The following is a 22731-nucleotide window of genomic DNA, read 5'->3' as shown; positions in this document are numbered from 1 at the left end:
GTTCTACTCAACAGAACAGAAAAAATAATATTTTATTGTACTCTTTGATTTACTTTGATTATCGCGTAATTATTATATTAACATAATAACTATCATAGTAAAAGATAAAAATAGAATATTTAGCTAATCGGTTGTCGTTTTTCAAAAAAAAAATCACTCAATTTTGGTCGCAAGCAAACATTTATATATATATATATATATATATATATATATATATATATATATATATATAGATTCTATATTTGTAGAACAATACGTTTCGGCAGATTGCGTCATTCATTTATTATCGAAAAACTTGTGAATAATAAAACGATTAATTAAAGCAGACCCGGAGTAAAGTTTTAATGATTTAATTAAACTAAAATAATTGATATATATATATATATATATATATATATATATATATATATATATATATATATACATTTACTCTTTTGTTAGAAATATAAATCTGGAGGGGTAGAAAAGTCCGATAATTTTCCATCGTTGTATACTTTTAATTAAAGTTAGATTATTTAATTAACAATTAATGAAGGTTTTATCGTATACAGCAACAAGTGTTTAACGTCACTGATAAAAATAGGGTATGCAAATAGGAAGTGGACATATCGCGTAACATGTACCGTTAATTTATTAATTAATTAATTAAACAAAATCTAAACAACAACAATTTCAGTAATGATACTGAAAGTATATATTATCTGTATAGATCTGATATCAATGCATTTATAGCATTTGTCTCTCTGTGATATTGAAAACTTTAACATCAGATATTATAATTATTGACAACAGTAAATAATAACATCAGTGACGTAGATTGTTAATTAAATATTATTTATTTATAATTATCCGTTGGTAAGTTAAATGAATTGGGTCTTGTAAATAAAGTTTCTAGGTTATTATTTCACAAACTAATAGTTAATTATAAAAGTTTTTTAGTTTGCGGTAGGCAGCAGGAGCAGTAGCAGCAATACTGGTGGCAGTGCTGGTGATAAAACTTTTATTTAGTGCTATGCTGGAAAAACAAGTAAATAACATGAACCGGTGGATTAAATCTCAGTGGATTGACGAGCTAAATCAACTGTTTTGTCGGTGAGTAGAGTAGTTTTCAGTAGTAAATAATATTAATTTTTTTTTTTTTTTAAATAATAATATAGTTTATTTTTAAATAACATGGAAGATTTTAAATAAATTGTCTGTCAAAAATGATACAAGTTGTCTAGAAAGTCATCTCCATGGTGAGGCTCCAAATGTACAAGTTATACAAGTTATGAAATGTTTATATAATATAAAAATTTTTTTGTACCGTCTAGACATTTCGATATACGATACACCCAATTCCGGATGTCGTCACTCGTGCTACTACATAACTTATATCAAGTTCAACTTTGCATGAATTTACGATTACGGGGTGGGTTTAAATGGGAATGGGGAGACTTTAAAAAATATAGGGTAGAAAGAGTAGAGGGAACTTTCATCTACCCCCTGCTTTATTTAGAAGCTTTACTTGTACCTTCATACATAGATACATATATACATATATACATATATACATTTATACATTTATACATATACGTATGGATATTTTCTGTCTTTGTCCTTTTTAAAAGTCCGCTTCAACATCTCAAGCGAGAACTTATATCCTCAAAAAAAAGTTTTCATGCACTTTAGACGCGAGAATGGTAGACATGAGAGTACTTGAATAACGTGGATGACTTCAAGACGTTTTTATACTTATTTTTATTCTTATAACTGTTACTTTTGTTGCATAATATATATGTATATACATTTAATATATATATATATATATATATATATATATATATATATATATATATATATATATATATATTTTTTTTTTTTTTTTTTTTTCAATTATTCTGTTTCAGTAGCAAACTCTGAAAGAAATTAAAAATTAAATGATAATAATAATAATAATAATAATAATAATAATTATTATTATTATTATTATTATTATTATTATTAATACTCAAGAGGACAAGTCGATTTAATCTTTAAAAGTGAGTAATAAAAAGTTTTGATAACTATTTAAATCCAAAGTTTGTATGCATTTAAGACTGTAGACTTACCAGCTTCGTCTTTCATCAACAAGTACCCATTTAGACAAAACTATGTATACAAGGTGGAATAACACCTTAACGTGATGAGTACTTTGAGGACAATAACAGAGAGCTTTCCAACTTCTCAAGTAGCTTCTGAAATGCCTCATACTTGCTCAACAAATAAAAATAAAAATTTTATCGGATATTAAACAAAGTAAACATTTTACGGACATTGAAAAAGTGGTAATTGTTAATTATGGAAAAAAAAAAAAAAAAAAATTGACATATATTTTATTACAAAAATGAATACAAAAATTGCATTGGAATTATATTGAATAGGATAAATAGTCTTGTCTAAATAATATATTAAATTTCCTTTTAATTTCCCCCAGTAGAGGAGTAACAAGGAAAGTTTAAGTTCCCGATAGAACGATGAAATGAAGCGACTGTAATTCAAGTCCAAAGCATTTGAATAGTTGTTGAAAAGTGGCTGTTTGTTGGTAACCAGTAGCTTTTGAGATGATTAATAGTTATGTAGTTATGTATAGATTATAGTTGTAGTAGAGAAGGGTACAAACTACCAACCAGTAAGGTATTTAGGGAATGGTGCTAGTAGTTTATGTTGAGCGAACTGAAACCGGGAATTGGGAACTGGGAACAGGGTAAAGAGGTCTTGATCGATCGAGGACGACAGTAATTACCACGATTGCTGTCACCCAATAATATCAGGTTGTACCTCTCGGTTGAACTGTTGCTGGTAGCAGTAACACCTTTGGACCTAAATTAATGTCTACACATAGCTTTCAAGTTTAACAATTTCCCTTGTATATCTATATGTTATATAAACAATAACTATAACTGTATACCCATGTACTAGGTATTATATTGGTATTTATTCAATTACCAATACATCTGCCATTTCTCACGTTAGGTCACTACCTAGATTATTGTTTTCAATCAATGATTCTATATCATTTCAATTATTGTTATATTACAGACAGAGTCTATGTTTCAACTGTGTATATACCTATATATTTATAATTTAAAGTTACTACTACTAGAATACAATAAATAACTAGAGTGTAGGTATACTGGATTAACTCTTATCCAATTAAAGTTTACTGGTTTTATTGGTTTTATTGATTTTATTTAACGGTAAACTAATATGTATTTATATTATAGGTAGACATGTAGGTGGATTACAAGCAATATGATGATGCCAATCAGAAGCAATTGGTAATTATGTGCCTCGGCAACTCTACTCTATCACACCAATGATCTCTCTTGAAGGTTCTAAGCTTCCGAAGCTTCGTATTTCATGCTGGCTTGACCGACCGGGTTTTCTCAGACCCTCGTAATCCCTTTCCTATCTAACGGTGGCTACAAGACTTGTTAAGGCTAAGATTATCGTCGCATAGCTTTTCGACGTCTGCTTTTGTCATTGTGATATCCTTCTGTTGGATTATTTTTACAATATATTCGTTCATTAATCATTATTTTATTCAAATTTCGATTATCAAATTCAACCCCAAAGAATTTTATTTTATTGAATTATCTATTTACTCGTCTGAAACATCTAGGGGGATGCGTAAAACCGTAGCACACTTTCTTTTATGATTGTCTGACAATTGACAATATTTCTTGTGCATCAATGATTTTATTTTCTGTTATTCATTCAATAAATTATTGTCTTTCTGTCTGTGAAATTATGAGATGTGACATTTGGCAAGGGGAATTTTTGATGAAATAAAAAACAGACAGAAGTCTTTTTTTTTTTTTTTTTAATTATTATTATTATTATTATTATTATTATTATTATCACTGAAACATTAAATAAATAATCAATTAAATTAATTATGTAAATTGGAAAATGTAAAATGTAAAATAATATAAAGGGTGTATATGAATTTATTGGAGGATGATTCACCAGTAAATCCTATATGACATCCCCCTGGTGGTATCCATAGAGGGTAATGGTGTTGCCGATAGCGGTGTGTGGTGTATTTCACTTCAAAGTCGCCACTATTGGATTTAAACTCATTGGCCTGACACTCGGATGAAAACACAAGCTGCGGACAGAGTCGAGGTTTGCGTTTGACGAACAGACCGTGGCACGTTGGCCTAGAATGGATTTGCGTTCATTTTCAACGACTAACGACTAACTATGCTCTTTCGGCAGCGATGGTACGTTCATTCTCGATGTAAATGACTGCATATGCACGTATCGCACTAAAATATACGACCAGTGTATATATATATATATATATATATATATATATATATATATATATATATATATATATATATATATATATATATATATTTGGTTTCCTTTATCCCGACATTATATTTCATCGGAGCTCATCTACTACACCCTCACCAGTTACGAGATATAATACACGAGAGAATGAGAGTACACGGTAGTACGATCGATACTTTATCTTGTTACAACGGGTAACATCAAAGAGGACAGCATCAACTTTTATTAGCTGATAATTATTAAAATGAAACTGATGGAACATATCTATCTATATATCTAACTATAGTATATCCATCCGTTATAAGAAGCGCCCTTAAAGTCTGTAGTATGACTTCCAATAGGATTATCTGTGCGCGCGGCTTTCATCCTGGCTTTTATTCACCTACTTTATTTTACAAAGCTATACCTCTTCTTTTTTCTCCTTTTTCTCCTTTTTCTTTTATCCAATTTACCTTTTTTATATTATTATCATTATTTTATTTTATTATATATAAATATTTTTTTATTTTATCTTAATAATATCATCTTATTTTTTATTTTATTTTAGATAAAATCCACTTTGAGATACACCAGTTACCGAATCGCAAGGACATTTTACACCTGGTGAATTCACAAGTTTCCGAATAAGAGAGCATGAAAATTTCACGGTAGAACGTCAGTTAGAATTATCACTCGCCTAACACCAGCTCTATAGTTAAAAGAGACTACAACTGAATTTCATAGCCAGAGACAGCAGATCCTGGAGGGTGAGTTTGTCTTTACTAAACCAAATTATATATTATTTATGCTACCCGGATCGTATTAATTAATATTTTAACTACCGGATATTCCTATTTCAATATCATCACCATCCTTAATTATATTATTTTAAGGATAAATTTTATTTTTAAAATATTTTACCAAACAAGTTGACTTTTCAATAGACGCAAATAAAAATAATTATGTCAAATAGAATCGATTAACTTGTCAATGAGTAATATATCTGAAAGCTATTAACGTTGTTATTAAATGAAATCTAAAATTTCAATGATCAATCAACTCTGGCTATTTATAAGCTCTTTCGTGAATCATATATCCATTTTACAAGATAATATATCTTGCAATTGGATAATGTTAACCAATTAAATTTTGTCTTGTTAAAATCCAATAAACCAGTTGACTACTGGTTTATTTTTAGGTCTTGTAATTTCATTAATTTAACTGTTTAGTTATGGATCAATATTTATTAAACTAGTAAAAATTTACTTTCAATTTTGATGAAAAAAAAAAAAAAAAAAAAAAAATTACAATAATTAATTACCAAAAGATCTCTAGGTAGCGTGACAAATCTCTCTGGTAAAATTTTTCTAGTTTCCACCCTATGCACATATAATTAATAACGTGATATGAGAAACGAAACAACCTAAAAATAAAATAAAATAAAGATAAGTTTAAAAATGAATAATATTAAATCCATAATTTGCGGTTATTTTCAATTTATAGCCATTTCCTTAATTACAAATTCAACCAGTCTAGCATTTATACTGATATGCTAAATGTAATTTAATGTGTATACGTATTTATCTATGTAAATATGTAAATGTATATAATATAGGAATATAGCGAGCAAGATAGGTACATACATATTTAAATATATATGGCCCAGTGGGGGTGAGGGTTAGGTTGTCGGTAGGGCGTTAGCATCAGCCAGAATATAGTCTACTATTACAAGTACTACTACTACTACTACTACTACTACTACTACTACTACTACTACTACTACAGATAGTACTGTAGATTGGTGGATGAATAGTGTGATAAAAGGGTTTTACTCAGTTGAATTTCTAGTTGGAAATGACGACAGCCGACACGCGAATCGAGTTTCTGCGTATATAACGCGTCGAATAATGATTCACAGTCGTATATCGTATGTATGAGGGTGAGGGTTAGAGGGCTAGAGGGTGAGAAGTGGGTGGTTAGCTGGTCAAGTGGATTCGGGAACGTACCAAAGTCATTTGCCCAGTAACGCATCGACAGATCCGATTATCCTGGGCATGAGCTCGGGGACATGTGAAAACGAATAGAGATCAACGCTCCTAGCGGTGTTCTGCTGTACAGTTTCTCTACATGTTCAATGTTCAATGTTCAACGTTAAATGTTAAATGTTAAATGTCCAATGTTCACTTGCTACGTACATAACACCCTTCAGGCCTTCATTCTACATCAGGACATTTTATCTTTAGTAAATTTAAAGCTACTGTAAGCTCAAGATATCCAAAATAATATTACTAATTTTTTCTTTATCCATAATAATTCATTTAATTTAATTATTTTCATCAGTAATGTTTAAATTATATGCAAGTCAAGTACAGACCGTAGAAATATATAATAGACATTGAAGACGCCCGGCAGTCAGCCCCTTGTACCAACTAAAATAGACTCTGGGGAGTTGTACGGAAATTACGTTATCTCTGGATGCGTCTAAGTACTAGCTCTTTCTATACCGACGATATATAAGGGTATAAGGATATAGGGGTATAACCAGAATTATATTTTTCTCTATTCTTACTATTTTCTCCTACGAAATTCTCTTGTGGTTAAATATTTGTACAATACTTATTTTCTTATCCATAATAAATTCTCCAAGAAATATTATATGTATTTACACTACATCCCCAGTAATGTATATATATATTTTAAACAATGCTATGCTAATATTTTAAACATTTTTATTTATATCTCTTGTAGAAACTGGAAATAATCTAGACACTGAAAAATAATGTGAATACTTGTTTTCTTATATAAATTCAATTACTCTTCTGTTTGACTTTCATCTCTTAAAAATACTCTATCATCATTTACAAACTATTATCTATAATATATAAATAAAATGATGATATCGTAGAAATCTAAATAATAATCCTTTAAATATTAAGTATTTTTTTTATCTCTTGAAAGTTAAAAGTTTTATCGTGTTGAATGAAACATGTTAAATTTAAAAATAAAAGTTAGGCGCCAACAGGATCCCTCAGGTTTTTGTTGATTTATAAATAAAACTTTGGGAATTCGGATAGATAGTCCAGTTGGTTAAATCGCCAGGAAAGTTGGGTTGACCTGTTAAGACTTGTATAAGCTATTTTACAAATTCTCTTCTTGAGATGTATCAACTGCACATATATACATACACACGAAATGTTATTTTATTTATTTATCAGAGTTGATATTATTTATTAGACATCCGTCTACACAGTGCCATTTCCATATTGGATGTCTCTCCATTGGAGCCAGAGTTACCTATATAGGTAACCTCATGGATATTCATTGAATTCGAGTCGCGTAAAGTTTCCGATTGCGTCACCTCGTTCTATTCTTCTATTCGTTTTTTAGCTTGATGAATTTTTAACTTACACCAGAAGACACAATACCTCGGTGTCTCGTTTTAATTCTTTTAGATCTTTTTTATTTTTTTTTTTTTTTTTTAAAACTTTTTCTTTATTTTTCTGTGATTCTTCGGGGCTATTGTCGAGTAGCATGTACCGAATGAGATACACTTTTAAACATACATGTTGAAATAATTTAAACTCTCAAGAGAAAACTCGATCAGGTTTCTTGTGTGCATGTCTTTGCTATTTAAACATAAATAAAAATGATAAAAAATAAAATAAAATAACGGTGTTAATTGGTGTCGAATGGATTCATTCGTATGTATATAAACTTGCTATCTCGGTAGTATGTGGAGTATACATATGCATAAACATGAGGATTCACGTTAGCAGTTATGCGCATTTGTTAGCATTCAAAACCAGCGCCAAGTTTGCTCCGCTTTGTCCTTGTTTAATGTTTGTCCAGATACAAAGCTAGATAATCATTATACTGTTGGTATATATCAGAGAAAGAGAAAGAAAGAGAGTTGATGAAAAAGGGGGCTGCCGGAGAGAGAACCGGAAAGATATATAGGCGGATTGACGTGCTCGTTAATTTTATCGACAAATGGGGTTACCGTATTTTGTCGTTACAATAGATAAAGTAAATATAAAAAGTAGCATTGTTGGTGGGTTGCTAGTTTGCTACTGGACATTGCAGTCGTTGTCGTGGGAATAATTTTATAAAAAGAGATTCTAGATTTTAGGTTTTAGGTTCTAGGTTCTAGATTCTAGCTTCTAGCTTCTAGCTTCTAGCTTCTAGCTTCTAGCTTCTAGGTTGTGTATTGTTGCATTAATAGAAAATAGGAATCAGACGACCACACAATGAAAAGGGACCAACTAGAAAATAATAAAATACTGAGCGAGAGCTGAGATTGCTCGAAAGACGTTTCAGACAATTGCGTTAGGCAATGCTCTGAGATTGGAATAGTATCCTCTTTCCTTCATCCTACTTCCTCTGGACTTTTATTTTTATCTATTTTTATCTATTTTCATTTATTTTTCTCTATTTCGTCTATTGGATTTCTTTCAGACCATCCATCTTATTTTCTCTAATAGTTCTTCAAGAATTTAATTACAACCGCTTAACCTTGTAAAATTAAAGAATTTTACAACTTTATCAGTCAACTTTTAATTATCTCTTAAATTCTTATAAATCTATACATATACACAAACAAAATATTTTGATTTTAAATTATAACTCTATTAGTTAAAAATACATTTTAATACTCGTCCAAGGTATTATTATATATTAAATATATATTACGTGAGTTGTTTTAAACTTTATAAAGCTTCTTTATTTGATAACTTTATACTTCTTTTCTCGACATTTGATTGGTCATTTGTAGGCTGTCCTTATAACTAAATAACTTTTTATAAAAAGTAACGAGTATTTTTTTATAAATACAAAGTTTAATTTTGTTACAAAAAGATATGCTGAAGGTAATCAACAGAACAAACCTTAGAAAGTAAACTAGTTGAGATAATTTAATTACAGAGAAGTTATTTTGTTGATTTGGAGGTAAAAAATTAACGTATTATTAGTATTGTTGGTAGTTAGTTTAAGTTTGTGCATATTTAGAAATTAACTTGTAAAAAAAAAAAAAAAAAAAAAAAACCTGTAAAGTTGGTCGGCAGCGCTATTATTATTATTATTATTATTATTATTATTATTATTATTATTATTATTATTATTATATTTTAAGTAAGTTGGTAAAATAGAGAAGCTGTGTGACGGTTTTACAAGGCTGATGAGTGGGATTTTGAAGGGGTTGGTTTTAAAATGGTTCTTTGATAGTAGGAAGTAGGTCGCGAATAAGTAAAGAAAGTAAAAGAGAAATTGCTGCGGGGTGCCAAGCTATTGTTGTCCATGTGAATGATGCACGAATAAATTCTAAAGTTTTTAAAATTTTTCTTCTGCGCTCACTTACCGTTTATATTTTTTAAATTATCGACTCGAAATAATTTATATCATTTAGATTATATATATATATATATATATATTTTTTTTTTTTATCTACAGTGTTGAAAAAATGGATTTAAAATGAAAAATATTTCAATTAACCAGCTGATGGTTTTCGATTACGCACTTTTGTAACGTATAGCCCGGGGACAGAGAAATCACACGTGTAATATTCATCGGAAATCCCAATGGGATGTGTGTACCTTCGTTCATTCGTTCGTTGGTTCGTTAGAATGAATGAATTTGATAGAGAGAGAGAGAGAGAGAGAGAGAGAGAGAGAGAGAGAGAGAGAGAGAGAGAGAGAGAGAGAGAGAGAGAGAGAGAGAGAGAGAGAGAGAGAGAGCTTTTGAAACAAGTTCATTTTGGTATCCATTTCAGGTCCCCGTCGTCCTGTCGTTACTGTCGTTGCGTTAGAAATACACTTAGCGACAGAGACCGTAACCATTTCTCTTTATGTATTGTACACATATGTATATAAATATAAATCTATATGTTTCTACTATCTTGTCTCCATATACAACACGTAAAATATATGAGAATGTATACAATATATCTGTTGTACAATTTTATCACTATTGTCAGAAAAAAGCTTTTATGCCGGGAATAAAAAACAAAAGTTCGTTCAAGTTTTTCCATTTTATAACATCACTTGTAAATTCATTGTGAAACTGAAAGACAAATAGTTATCTGTGACAAAATGAATTTATCCTGTTTGTAATGCTATTTTTTATTTTTTATCATTATCATTTTTTATTTTCAACTATATATAAAATTGTTTTTCCTTTAAACCAATTATTTATTCATTTTTCTTTAAAATTAATCTGTAAAATTTTAATTATCTTTGAAATAAAGTTATTAGGATTTCTTAAAGGATTCAAATTAATTGAAATAGACTTTTTGATGGGTACGCGTACTGTGAAATCCAGATTACCGTAACTCGTCGTCGTTGTCGGAAAGGAGATACCTATAGAAAGTTTCCGGTTCGGCAATTATCCGTAACGCGATGCAAACAAAACCGTTTAGATAAATGGAGAGAGATAAAAGCTTACCGGACCGCACCAGCCGGGCCATATATATTTCAAATCCGTCGGGAGGACTGATTGATTTTTAAGCTCTATGCGAAAAAATCCGACCCGAAAAAGAAAAAAGCTCAAAAGCTCGCCATTCCGGGATCCTTTTCCTGATCCACCCAAAATCAAAGATTAGAGATTAATAGCCTCACCTATATCTATAAATAATTTATTACGTCAATCTGATAATCTAATTATCAGAAATTACAATTTAATCATTCATTATATCTAAATTTTGTTTATGTATTACTACAGGTGATAAACTAATTAAAAATTCGATTTAAATTCAAATAATAACTATTAACCAAAGTTACTAAAACAGTAGTATCTATTAAATAACATCAATAACTATAAATAACAAGGTAATTAATGAGTGAAATCCAATTTCGGTATAATGAATCAGAGAAGTAGAGAACAACGGACAAATGAAACGTTAAAACGATATAGGTTTAAATTCACAAGATAACTGATGTTTGGAATTGGATTGTACGGTGTAACTCTCTGTTGAAAAGCGGGGGGAGCTTTGTCACGTCAATAACGATCTAACAGACACACGAATAATTCCCGTACGTGTGTTATGTCTCTCCTTAAAAAAAAAAAAAAAAAAAAAAAAAAAAAAAAAAAAAAACTAGCATTGAAGAGAAGGGAAGGGAAGAGAAGGGGGGAATACCAGGGAATATCAGGTGGTATAAGGATCGAGGATTGTAGTTGTAGTTGGAAAAGCAGCATCCGGGTAGTTAGAACAACCCGTGTAGGACTAAGGGTGAGGATGACGGTTATACCGTGACCACAAGACCGCGGGTTCCTGGATACCACTACGCCACTACCGAGTTGGGGACTGGCATGACGTGATATCCAGTTAAACTTGGATATCCTAGATCATAACCAAACTCGGAGCGTGGATGTCCCTTCCAAGTTACCTTACCAAAATGGACCTATTCCCTATTAACTCTGTTCATCTTGGATGTATACACGTTTAAGGACTTTACAGGACTTTACAGGATTTAACAGTAGGTCTAGATCTGTCTGGGAATTTAATTTTGCCAGTTGCCACCGATCCGCTTGCCGCTTGACAAGATAACAACCAAAATCCACATGATTGACAGTCTTTCCAAAGTATCTTTCAAACTACCGGCCATTATTAGTCAAGTTGAGTTATCAGCTTCAAGTTTTAGGTAAACTATTTTCCGTGTCCTACTATCAACGATAACCTTATTCACCACCATTGCCATAAACCAATTTTCTTAATAATTAACCTCTTTTACCTCTTTTACCTCACAATCTCACCTTTTTGATTATTAAATATTTGGAGAGGGTTAAAACTTACCGCCGATTAATTATAAAAAATATTAAATAATCTTTTCCATTTCTTTATTGTTTACCTTTTAAAGTAACTTAATATAATTAACGGAACGGCAATCAAAATAATGATTGGGTAATCGAATAATGATTTTTATTAAAAGTTTTTTCATTACTTAATAACTTAATTAACTTGATATTTATTTTTGAGGACATTTATTGGGAGTAGTTAAATACTCGAATTATTTTGAATTATATAAACGTCAGAGGCGGAAAAAATTGAAAAAGTAAATGATTATATAAATAAAATAAAAAATAACAAATTGATGGTACAAATAGTTGAGGGACTGAGCGAGTGGTTTGGCTGGAAGCTAAAGAGAAACCGCGGTATACACTTGGCTATAAAATTTACCCATTCGAACTTTTAAAATCAGCGGTATACTTCAAGAGCAAAGAGTAAATACGCCAGTGAATTAACGTCTGTGAAAGGAACTCTACTTGACGGATATAAATATATAGGAATATAACTGGAAGCTGAAACGTAGCTAGGTTTGCCCACTGGTGAAATAAAATATATAAATAATTAACCTTTCAAACTCTGCATATCAAACTAATTTAGTTGAGCGACTCGCCGTCGAGATGTATGTTTTTTTGATTCGTCTGAATTTTCGGGCAGAAGCACCAGCAGTAGTAATCGTAGCAATAGTAGTAGAAGAAGAAGAAGAAGAAGAAGAAGAAGAAGGGGATATGGAGTTTCTAATGAATTCAGGAATTGTTCATGAGTAACGATACTGTTGCGAATTCAACATCAAAGAGACCAAAGACCAACTGGAATACACGTGAATGGAATCGGAAATTGTCTTACTGTACTCGTTGAAACGCAAACGAAGAACAAGAACAAGTTTAAGCAGAATAAGAACAGAGGAGAGAAAACAAAAGTATCAATTTACCTTTTAAAGTTTCCTGAAATAGCCACGGGTCGTAGAGTTTTCTTGATTAATGTATATATCTTTCCATTACTCCCTACCAGCACTAAAAGTAAAAACAGTAGAAACACTAGAAATACTACCAGTAGCTTCTTTAATTCAATAATTAATAAATTATTAAAAGTTTACTTAATAATTTTAATAACCAACGTTTGCTCTTGATCACTTTGTGCCTGACTCTTGAGAGTAATTGAGTTTCCGGGGCTTTTCAAGCTTAAAGAAAATAAAATTTTTAAAATCTAAATTGACGATTGGAGTGAAAAATAAAACAAACCTCCTCAATATTTATGTTATTGATTATCTTTTAGATTTTTTATTTGATTTACCTTTAGTCTTACATCACACACTAGTTGGTGCAAAGTAACATTCGTTTCACTTGATCTTTAGGTTGTTTTAGCAGTTCCTTCACGTATCGAAAACATCGTCTGTCTTGAAGATGTAGCCATATAACTAGATGAGAGACCCGAGTAGAGAGTTGAGGGTAGAGGGTAGAGGATAGAGGGTAGAAGGTAGAAGGTAGAAGGTAGAAGGTAGAGAGAACTCTAGTGTCTACAGGGGTATTTTCTGTCTCAGTGTCTCAGAGGTAGAACCAGAGAAGGCGATCAACCTTGAAAAGTAAAGGAAGGAGCGCCGGGGGCTCTAACTCTCTCTACACTCTCTACACTCCTATTCTCGGTCCCCTTTTACATTGAGGTAGAGAAAGTACACACGGAATAGAGAGTGGATAGAACGTACACCGAGCATCAACCACTCACACCCCTGTTCGGTTCCAAACGCTGACTTTTGTGCAAGAAACATACAAAGCGCTGGATGGTGTCCCTTAGGAAACAGGCATTTTCACACATAAATGTATATAGATAGACGGTGACACGAACTGACAAAGCCCACGCACGAGTGATTTGGTTCATATATTCATAGAAGAAACTATATATTCGGAGAAAAAGATCCCGAGTGCATCAGTGTTTGCTCCAACTTTGTCTATTGCATCTAATATATATATATATATATATATATATATATATATATATATATATATATATATATATATATATATATATATAGGCAATAAGTGTACAGCTATATTGCATCTATATATGGACGATAAGTGTTTGGAGAGCTCAAAATAACACAAAAGTTGTATTTTTAAATATTTTTAGAGCCATATGATTTCATAGAGTTTATCAAATTATCGGTAGCCTCGTCTTAATCCCTGGAGAATATTCTCGTCATATTGTCCACCGCGAATCAGTGCATATATGAAATAGGAAATCGCATATTCATGACTAGTGACTAGAAGGACTAGGAATAGTCGGTGGTGGCAATGACGTCGCGTATCGAGCTATATCGAGCTATTGGGTACGCCAGTTTTCGCTAGGGAGCAAATTATCCCGCTGATTTTCCCATCCCTAATCGCCGTTAATTGATCGGCCAAATTCGGTCTCTACATTATTTCCCAGAGCCGTGGCAGCTCTCACGCCCCATTATATACTACTGTTACTATACACACAGTAACCATACACTTTACACTTTACACTCAATTCTCCACCCACCATCTCCAACAATCCCATTTTATTCTCATTTCTCATTTCTCTTTTTCTTCTCAATATTATTCAGCCTTATACTTAAACTTTCATAGTTCCATTACACTTACATGTTTCTCCAGTCTCCAACCTTTTAGTCCTTCACTGGGAAAACTTTTCCTTGAATTTTCAACATCCTCTCTCTTTATAGATACTCGGGCTAATTAAATTCAGTCTATTTTTAATTATAATAAATAATATAATTAACATTAAATAAGTAATTTATATTTTCTTTAATGTTAACGCAGTATAGAAAATGATAAACTTTAGTATTAAATTTAAAAAATAGTAATAAAACCCAACTAATTTCATGTCCAATTGACTCCCATTGACCCAAAATATTAAAAATCCTTTCCACTCGTTCACAATTATTGTATTTCCGCATGATTAACTTAAAAATAATGATGATTATTCGAATATGGAGGATCGTTTATTATATATATATATATATATATATATATATATAGAGAGAGAGAGAGAGAGAGAGAGAGATTGATTGATTGATTGATTGATAGTTTATTAATGCCAAGGCACAAGCCAAATGGCAATTTTAAATACAATATGATTTACAAATACAATAATAATAGAAAAATTATATAAGTACATAAACTATAATAAAGATCTAATATAAAAATTTATATTAATTTTATCTGATTCAACTAGCATACTCACTAAATTATTCAATTTATAACAGCCGATAAAATAACAAAGTTGGAGAATTTAACACTTAGAATCTAACAGTAATTATCAGAGAACCTATCACTTTACAATAACAAAATTAATAATCCAAGTTCAACAAATGGTCAAAAATTTTATTTTTGAACACTTCAAGACTAGATGAGTTTACAATCTCTTCAGGCAGTTCTTCCCACAATCGTATTACACTCACTTGGAATGACCGCTCCATGAAGGTCGTAGCAAAATGCGGAAACGTGAAAAGAGAGTGTTTTTTGGCTGCTAACCTATCTGAACGTCTGACTTCGGTCTCCTCAACAAAAGCATCTCGTAGGTACTTGGGTTTACCAACTTGAAGTAGCTTAAAGAAGTAACAACTCATGAAGTACATTCTACGATATTTCACAGTAAGCCATCCCAATTCTCGTTGATAAGGTGTTATATGCTCATCTTTTCTAAGATTGAAAATGAACCTAATTGAGCAATTTATTGCACGTTATTGCACGTATTGAAGTTTTAAGTCATTTTCAGATGTTGAATCTACTAATACGATGGAACAGTAATCAAGAAGTGGTAAGATGGTGGATGATACTAACAATTTCCTGACGTCAGTTGAGAAAATGTTCTTCCGAACCTTGAGAGAATGCAAGGCTGAATTAACTTTGCTAACCACTAGCTTGACATGATGATTCCAACTTAGGTTCCTGCTGATGTATAATCCCAAGCACTTGGTAGTATCAACATATGGAATTATGACACCATCTATAATAATAGGTGGCAGATCAAAGTTACTCAGTTGTTTCAGCTTGCTATTTGAACCCAAGATCATTGCTTTGGTCTTGGACAAGTTTATCTCCAAGCCATGCTTCCTTGCCCAATCCGCAACTGATTGTGCATCAATGTTGACCTGTCTGACTGCCTCTTGTAGTTGATACATAAAGAAATGTAGATAAATATATTTGTCATCAGCAAACAGACCATGGTTACAATACACTAGCCATCTGACAACAGAATTCATGACAATTAAAAACAGGATTGGACCAAGCACAGAACCTTGAGGAACACCAGATGAAGTTCTAAGGAGCTGAATTGGAGTCCCAAGATTATTCAGTATTGACTGAGAGCGATTTGATAAGTAGGAGAAAAACCAGATAATTGTTTCCATTGAAAAACCAAGCTCAAATAACGCAATCAGTATGATCTTGGGGTCAACATAGTCAAAAGCCTTACTCAAATCAAATAAGACTATTATGGTAAGTTTATTCTTGTCCATCGCCTGCCTAATATCATCAGTGAGCCTCAGTAATGCTGATTGTGTGCTGTGATGTTTCCTAAATCCAGATTGAAAAGGGTCGAGTAACTCATTATCCTCCAGATAGGTTATCACTTGATTAGCAATGATTCTTTCAAACACTTTGGCCAGATGGGATAGATTTGCAACAGGTCGGGTATCTGATGGAGATCTAGGCGGTGAAGTTTTATTCAAAGGTATAATAAAAATAACTTTCCAAATGTCAGGGAATATTCCAGTATCAAGAGATCTATTAAATAATAAGAGAGAGAGAGAGAGAGAGAGAGAGAGAGAGAGAGAGAGAGAGTATAAAGAGATCGACGGGGTATGGATATAGTATGGATATTGATAATGGGATTGAGCATTAGATTTGTGCATTCACAGTGCAATTGGAAATTTTAGTTGATCCGATAGCGGCGTGAGTATTGAGTATAGAACGGTGAATGGGTGAATCCGATGAGTCCAAGGGGTTTTTAGTCAATCAAGGGTTCAAAACGCCGGCGTTTGCTGGGTTACACGCGGGAATTCTCCAAGGTTAAACGAGCCACGTCGAATAAATAAAAAAAATAAAAAAAAAAACGTATGGGTAAATGTGAGCAGCTCTCTTTTTCTGAAGCTCCGGTTGGCTTTTTATTCAATTCATCGAGTACTATACGGTGGACTACGGGAAAACGCACGGGCGGCATGCATTATCCAAAACGTACACAGCTGGCTAGCGAGAGAGTGGAGTTTCCGAGCCACAACCGGGCCTTTTGCCTATTGATTCAGATTGACCCGGACACTACTTTCTGTCTCTTTCTGTCATTTTTCTGTCTCTTTCCTCCTCTCCCGTTCCGAATAATCTTTTTCTCTCTTTCACTTTAAATCGACGTTGCCTATAAAACGAAAATTGTCCCGCGAAATAGACTCGATCTTCTCTGGCAGAGAGTTTCCTTCCTTCCTCAACTCAACTTGACTCAATTTTTATTTTTATTTTCTATTCTTCCTCCTATTTCATCCATCGCTCTATTCTTTATTTTCCTATTGATACTTTTACATATTTAACAATTCCAGTCTTTTCTCTGTGGCTCGTAAATATTTTAAGTGATTGAACACGTTCAATTATCTAGGACACGGAAATTGGCGGTTAAGTCTGAGGAACGTGAAATGTCAAAAATAAAATTAAAACCAGTTAAACGATTGGAAAGATTCGATGTCTCTTCTCAAACCAGCACCCACTACCAAGCTGATGGATCGGTTTTACTCTCGGTCTTGCATACTGATAACTACCCTGTATTGAGAAAATTGCCAGTCGATTCCAATCTCTAGTATCACCTGTTTTTTTTTTTTTTTTTTTTTTTTTTTTTTTTTTTTTTGCACCTTTTTGTGTGTTTTCCCAATTATATACCTAACTTTTTTTTTTTTTTTTTTTTTTTTTTTAATTTATGCTTTCATTTTAATCATTTTTTTTACCTCAAAAATATTTATATCTTCTCTCATCAATTTAATCGTTCAATTTATCTGAAAATTTTTTTCTAACTTAATTTAATTGTGGTTTCAATTTAATTTGTGCTTGCAAAAAATATTTCCCCGTAATTTTCAATCAATTTAAAATAATATTTTTTTTTAAAAAAAATTCTTTTAGGTATTTAATTTTAACACACATTTTACACTCTAACAAATTAGTATGCAAGGCTCGAGGGCTGATGAAAATAAAAATCAATTGATAAAATATTCCAACAAACAATATATCCGGACACATTTTACAGGTTCGTAAAATTTAACGCGCGTAATTTCAATTTGTCGCATAAATTTTTATTGGTTATTTGGAGTACCAATATAGTCTTATAAATAACGGACATTAAATGATAGGTAGATCAGTTATCATCGAATATCATAGAGAAAGAGAGAGAGAGAGAGAGAGAGAGAGAGAGAATCGGGATGAAAACTAGAATCATCATCGGATAGAGAGATCTTTTTAAGTGAAAGGTCGTCATGATGATATCTTGGTTGATCCGCGAGCGTTGACAAACCAACATACCTTGATATACATACATTGATATAAATATTCATGTTGCGTTTAGGAGAGAAACGTGAGCTACGTAGTACGTATCCTAACGATGGAAACTTGCACTGTATACGCTGGGACAATATAATGACGAGGAACATAATAAACATGGAGCATATAACATAGTCTGGGAATTTGGCGCACTTCCAAAAGCTTATATTCCTCCTTAAACTTATATATGTACTACTACTATAACTACAACTACAACTACTCTGGATATGAAATGTTATTCTGCTAGCTTTAATTCCTATATATGTTTAGTGTCATTTGTAGGGAGCGTACGTCTCCCAACTGTCACCTACAATAACGTATTATGTGGAGACCGATTATAAACTTTGTGATCTGTTCCGTGATAACTCATCTCGCCATCTTGCTTTTCTCTAAAAGTTGCTATGATTTTATAATCATCAACTACTGCTCTTTTTTAACTTGAATAAATTATTTTAACATTCGTTGATTGAAATCTCAATTTTTTGTTTTCAAAAGATATTCATAATCGAAAATTGAAAATAACCTGATGGTGATAATATATATATATATATATATATATATATATATATATATCGATATATTTAATGGAAGAAATGTATAAAAGTGTTGGATTCGAGGGTGTTGTAAAGGGTTCAAAGTTTACCGAGAATTGGTAGACCCGAGGAAGTTTGCCATTTCGCTGACGTTCGGCTACCAAGTATAATATTTCGGTATGACCCTCCGGGGGTCTGCTTCCTAGGATTGATCACGTAGGAAAAAGGGGTTACTGACACGAATGGGCAAACGAAGACAGAGATACTCGGGAAATGAAGATGAAAAATTCTTTTCCCTCTTACTCGTTCGCCAAAAAAAGTCGAAAAAAAAAAAGAAAAAAAAACATAATTCTACCTTTGAAATATTATCTCGAACTCACCTCACGTTTTTTCATCGTAATATATTATTTCCCAATATGTGACATATATCAGTTTAAATTTTTTACCTGTCGGGAAAACTCTTGAAAGATTTTATCCATTGAAACCCTCGCCACCAATAAATATAAACTTTTGATAATTATACATGGCGCCTAATGTCGATATCATATTGATACTAAAATCCTAAAATAAAAGTTGTTGTTAAAATGAAACGAGGGTTATAAAATATTTAATTTAAAAATTTTAATAACCCACTGAAATATAATTTCTTTTATGTGACATTTTTTATTTATTTATAATTTAACCTAGTTTTTTGAAAATTATTGGCCAGTCTTGTTGTTTGTATTAGTTTATTGGTATACAGAAGAGTATTTAGCAATAATTACTCTACTGGCATAAATAATAATAATAATAATAAAATATTTGTTTTTTTTTTTTAAACACACACACACATATATATATATATAAATTGATATAAATTTGGTATCGATAGATAACCATTGGCTGGTGGAAATCAACTTTAACGTCAGTATCGTTGAGATTCACGTTTGAATAAACTCTGCTTTTAGTATATACAGGCATCGATTATTTTGAATATGTATGACGTGAGGAGAGCTCCGGTTGCGCATCTCGCATCTCGCGCAATAACTAAATGAATTACTCTCCGGCCTAATACACTTCACTCTGTGAATGTGCCGATCGTAAATGCTAAAATAATAATCATCAACCCAGAGAGCTAAAGAGCTAGAGAACCAGAGAACTAGAGAGCTAAAATATTAAAAATAAAATAAAACAGTTAACAAATTCTCTGCTCTAGATACTGAAAAATAATTAAATAATAAATATAATTATAATTATTTAGAGGATGTACTGTGTATTAGAGTATCGCCAGAATATCAGAGTATCAAATAATAATGTGAGAATATTTGGTCATAAGATTTTGAATGACGTGGTGAGTGGCAGTTTTACGTTGTGCGGCGGACCACAAGAGCTAACAAGAGCCAACAAGAGCTGTCTGCCACGGTCATCTAACCCTTCAACACATCAACCACACCCTCGTTTACCTTTACACACATACAACCCAATATTATGTGCTCCTACATACAAGCCTACATACACCTACATCAAAACATCACAGCGTCACAACATCACAACATCAGGTTGCTTTTATTTCACAGCAAAGATAATTATAACCTCATAAATATTTAATAAATCAATTTTGGTTGACACAATAAAGACAAAAGAAGAAGAAGAAAAAGAAAAATAAAATGATGGGAAAGGGCTCCATCAATTGCATTTATAATTTTTAATTAACCAGCATCTCTGTTGAAATCTTTCATTATACGTAAATTAAAAAAGTAAAAGTAAATAAGATTTGTTTTAGATTTTGTTCCGGTATTGAATTGTAATTATGCCTCGGAAATGACTTTTTTCCCGGCACGGGTATGTACGCCAATGGTAATTGCACTAAAGGTTGAGATTGATTCAGCCCACGAACATTCAAATCGAACATTGAACATTGAACAGTAAAAAGAGTACTGGGGGATGAATCAGAAAGCACAAAGTCTTTATCTATATATATATATATATATATATATATATATATATATATATATATATATATATATATATATATATATATATATATATATATATATATATATATATATATATATATATATATATATATATATATATATATATATATATATATATATATATCATTGAAAGGAAGTTGTAAAGAAATGAATAGCTGGGATAAAGTAAAGATCGAACCGAGTTTCTTTCAGTGGATAATGAATTTAAAGAAAAATAAAAGAAATTGTTCATCCGGGCGAATAATCCTACGGAGAAACAATTTAGTGAATAAATTAAATCAACCAGTTTTATTGCTTTAAAAAATGGTTATTTTTAAAAAAGGAAATAATAATTATATAAATCCCAATTAAAATTTTATGAGTAGTATTTCAAGTCGAATAAGGATAAGTAAGATTGGATAGTATAGGAGTTGAATTTAAGCGTCGGTTGTTGTCTAATTTCCAAAAAGTTGAGATTGGATAAGCCGTATAAACTGGATGACTAATGCTGCAGGGATAAATCAAACTTGCTTCGATTATCCTCTGCTCCTATCCACTCTCTATTCGACTCTTATTCAGCCCCGTTGGTGCTACCACACTACCAGTAGTAGCAGCAGCAGCAGCAGCAGCAGCAGCAGCAGCAGCACAAGCAACCCCTTAGCACCCCAACCCCTCTGTTATTCGGGTTCGCTCGAGATTCCCATTGAGATCGAGCTCGAGCTGGAGAACTTTACCCCACAATTCCGTGTCTATCAAAGTTTTGTCTCTGAGTTATAACCAACGGGAGGATGCTCAACTTCACTTATAAGTATAGAGATTCGGGACTTGGTTTATCCTATCCTATATATTGCTGGTTACGTTTCTACTCTACAAAACCGATAGCATCCTTTGCCGTAACACCAATATTATCATGTTACCATTCACAATATCTTTATTTTTAAATTGATAAATCATTTATCATAGATTTTTAAATAATTTAATTATCCTTATTTACTTTATTAGTTTATGCTATTACACATCAAAAGCGTTAATTTCAAACGAAACAAGATTAATATTAAAAGGTAGAATAAGATTAGGAAAAGTAATGAGCATAGTCAACTGATAGCTTTTAAAAGAGATTGAAATCAAGAAGGCGCATCTTATGAAATGTTTATTACACTTCTTAGGTACATATATAGTTATAACATCTGAGAAGTAAATGAATTTGCACTTTTGCGCCTTTTTATATACCAGTACAACAAAGCCAATGGGAGTTCCTTTGTGCAGTTACAAGTACTCGATTCATATATAGCTATATATTTAGTTAACTTATCTAGCATGGTTCCTTGCACGTAATTCCAATTATCCACTCTACATCTTATCTCTTAAATAAAGCTCATATATTGTTTCTCAAATAACAATTACAATAAATATTATTCCTAATAATATAAATCATTTATATTTATTGGTAACTATTTCTTAACAAAAAAAAAAAAAAAAAAAAAAATTCAAAAGATTATTTAGGATATTGACATATAGATTGTAAAAAGCTTAACAAATTATGGAATTATCAAGATTGAAAATCGGCAAATAGATCAATATAAAAATTAAAGACTCATTTATATATATATATATAT

General features: G+C 31.6%; 1 protein-coding gene across 2 annotated transcripts in view; it reads left to right on the top strand.

Annotated features, from left to right (window-relative positions):
- The first annotated feature begins 355 nt into the window (after nucleotides 1–355).
- The window catches only part of LOC141526590 (uncharacterized), an 88377-nt gene continuing 66001 nt past the window's right edge, over nucleotides 356–22731 (top strand). The window contains exons 1-3 of one of the 2 annotated variants that reach the window (XM_074241736.1): nucleotides 356–855; nucleotides 940–1092; nucleotides 4871–5069. The gene's annotated coding sequence lies outside the window, so the exon portion shown is untranslated. Of the gene's footprint in view, nucleotides 856–931; nucleotides 1093–4870; nucleotides 5070–22731 lie in introns of both variants that reach the window. The other variant, XM_074241659.1, reaches the window with a different exon arrangement.

The sequence above is a fragment of the Cotesia typhae genome, unplaced genomic scaffold (assembly GCF_013202065.1).
Source record: "Cotesia typhae breed Kobodo isofemale line unplaced genomic scaffold, CoteBio_Ctyphae contig_10, whole genome shotgun sequence".
In the NCBI taxonomy this organism is placed as follows: domain Eukaryota; kingdom Metazoa; phylum Arthropoda; class Insecta; order Hymenoptera; family Braconidae; genus Cotesia; species Cotesia typhae.
The sequence above is the reverse complement of the archived record's forward strand: the minus strand, read 5'-3'. Positions and strand labels throughout refer to the sequence as shown.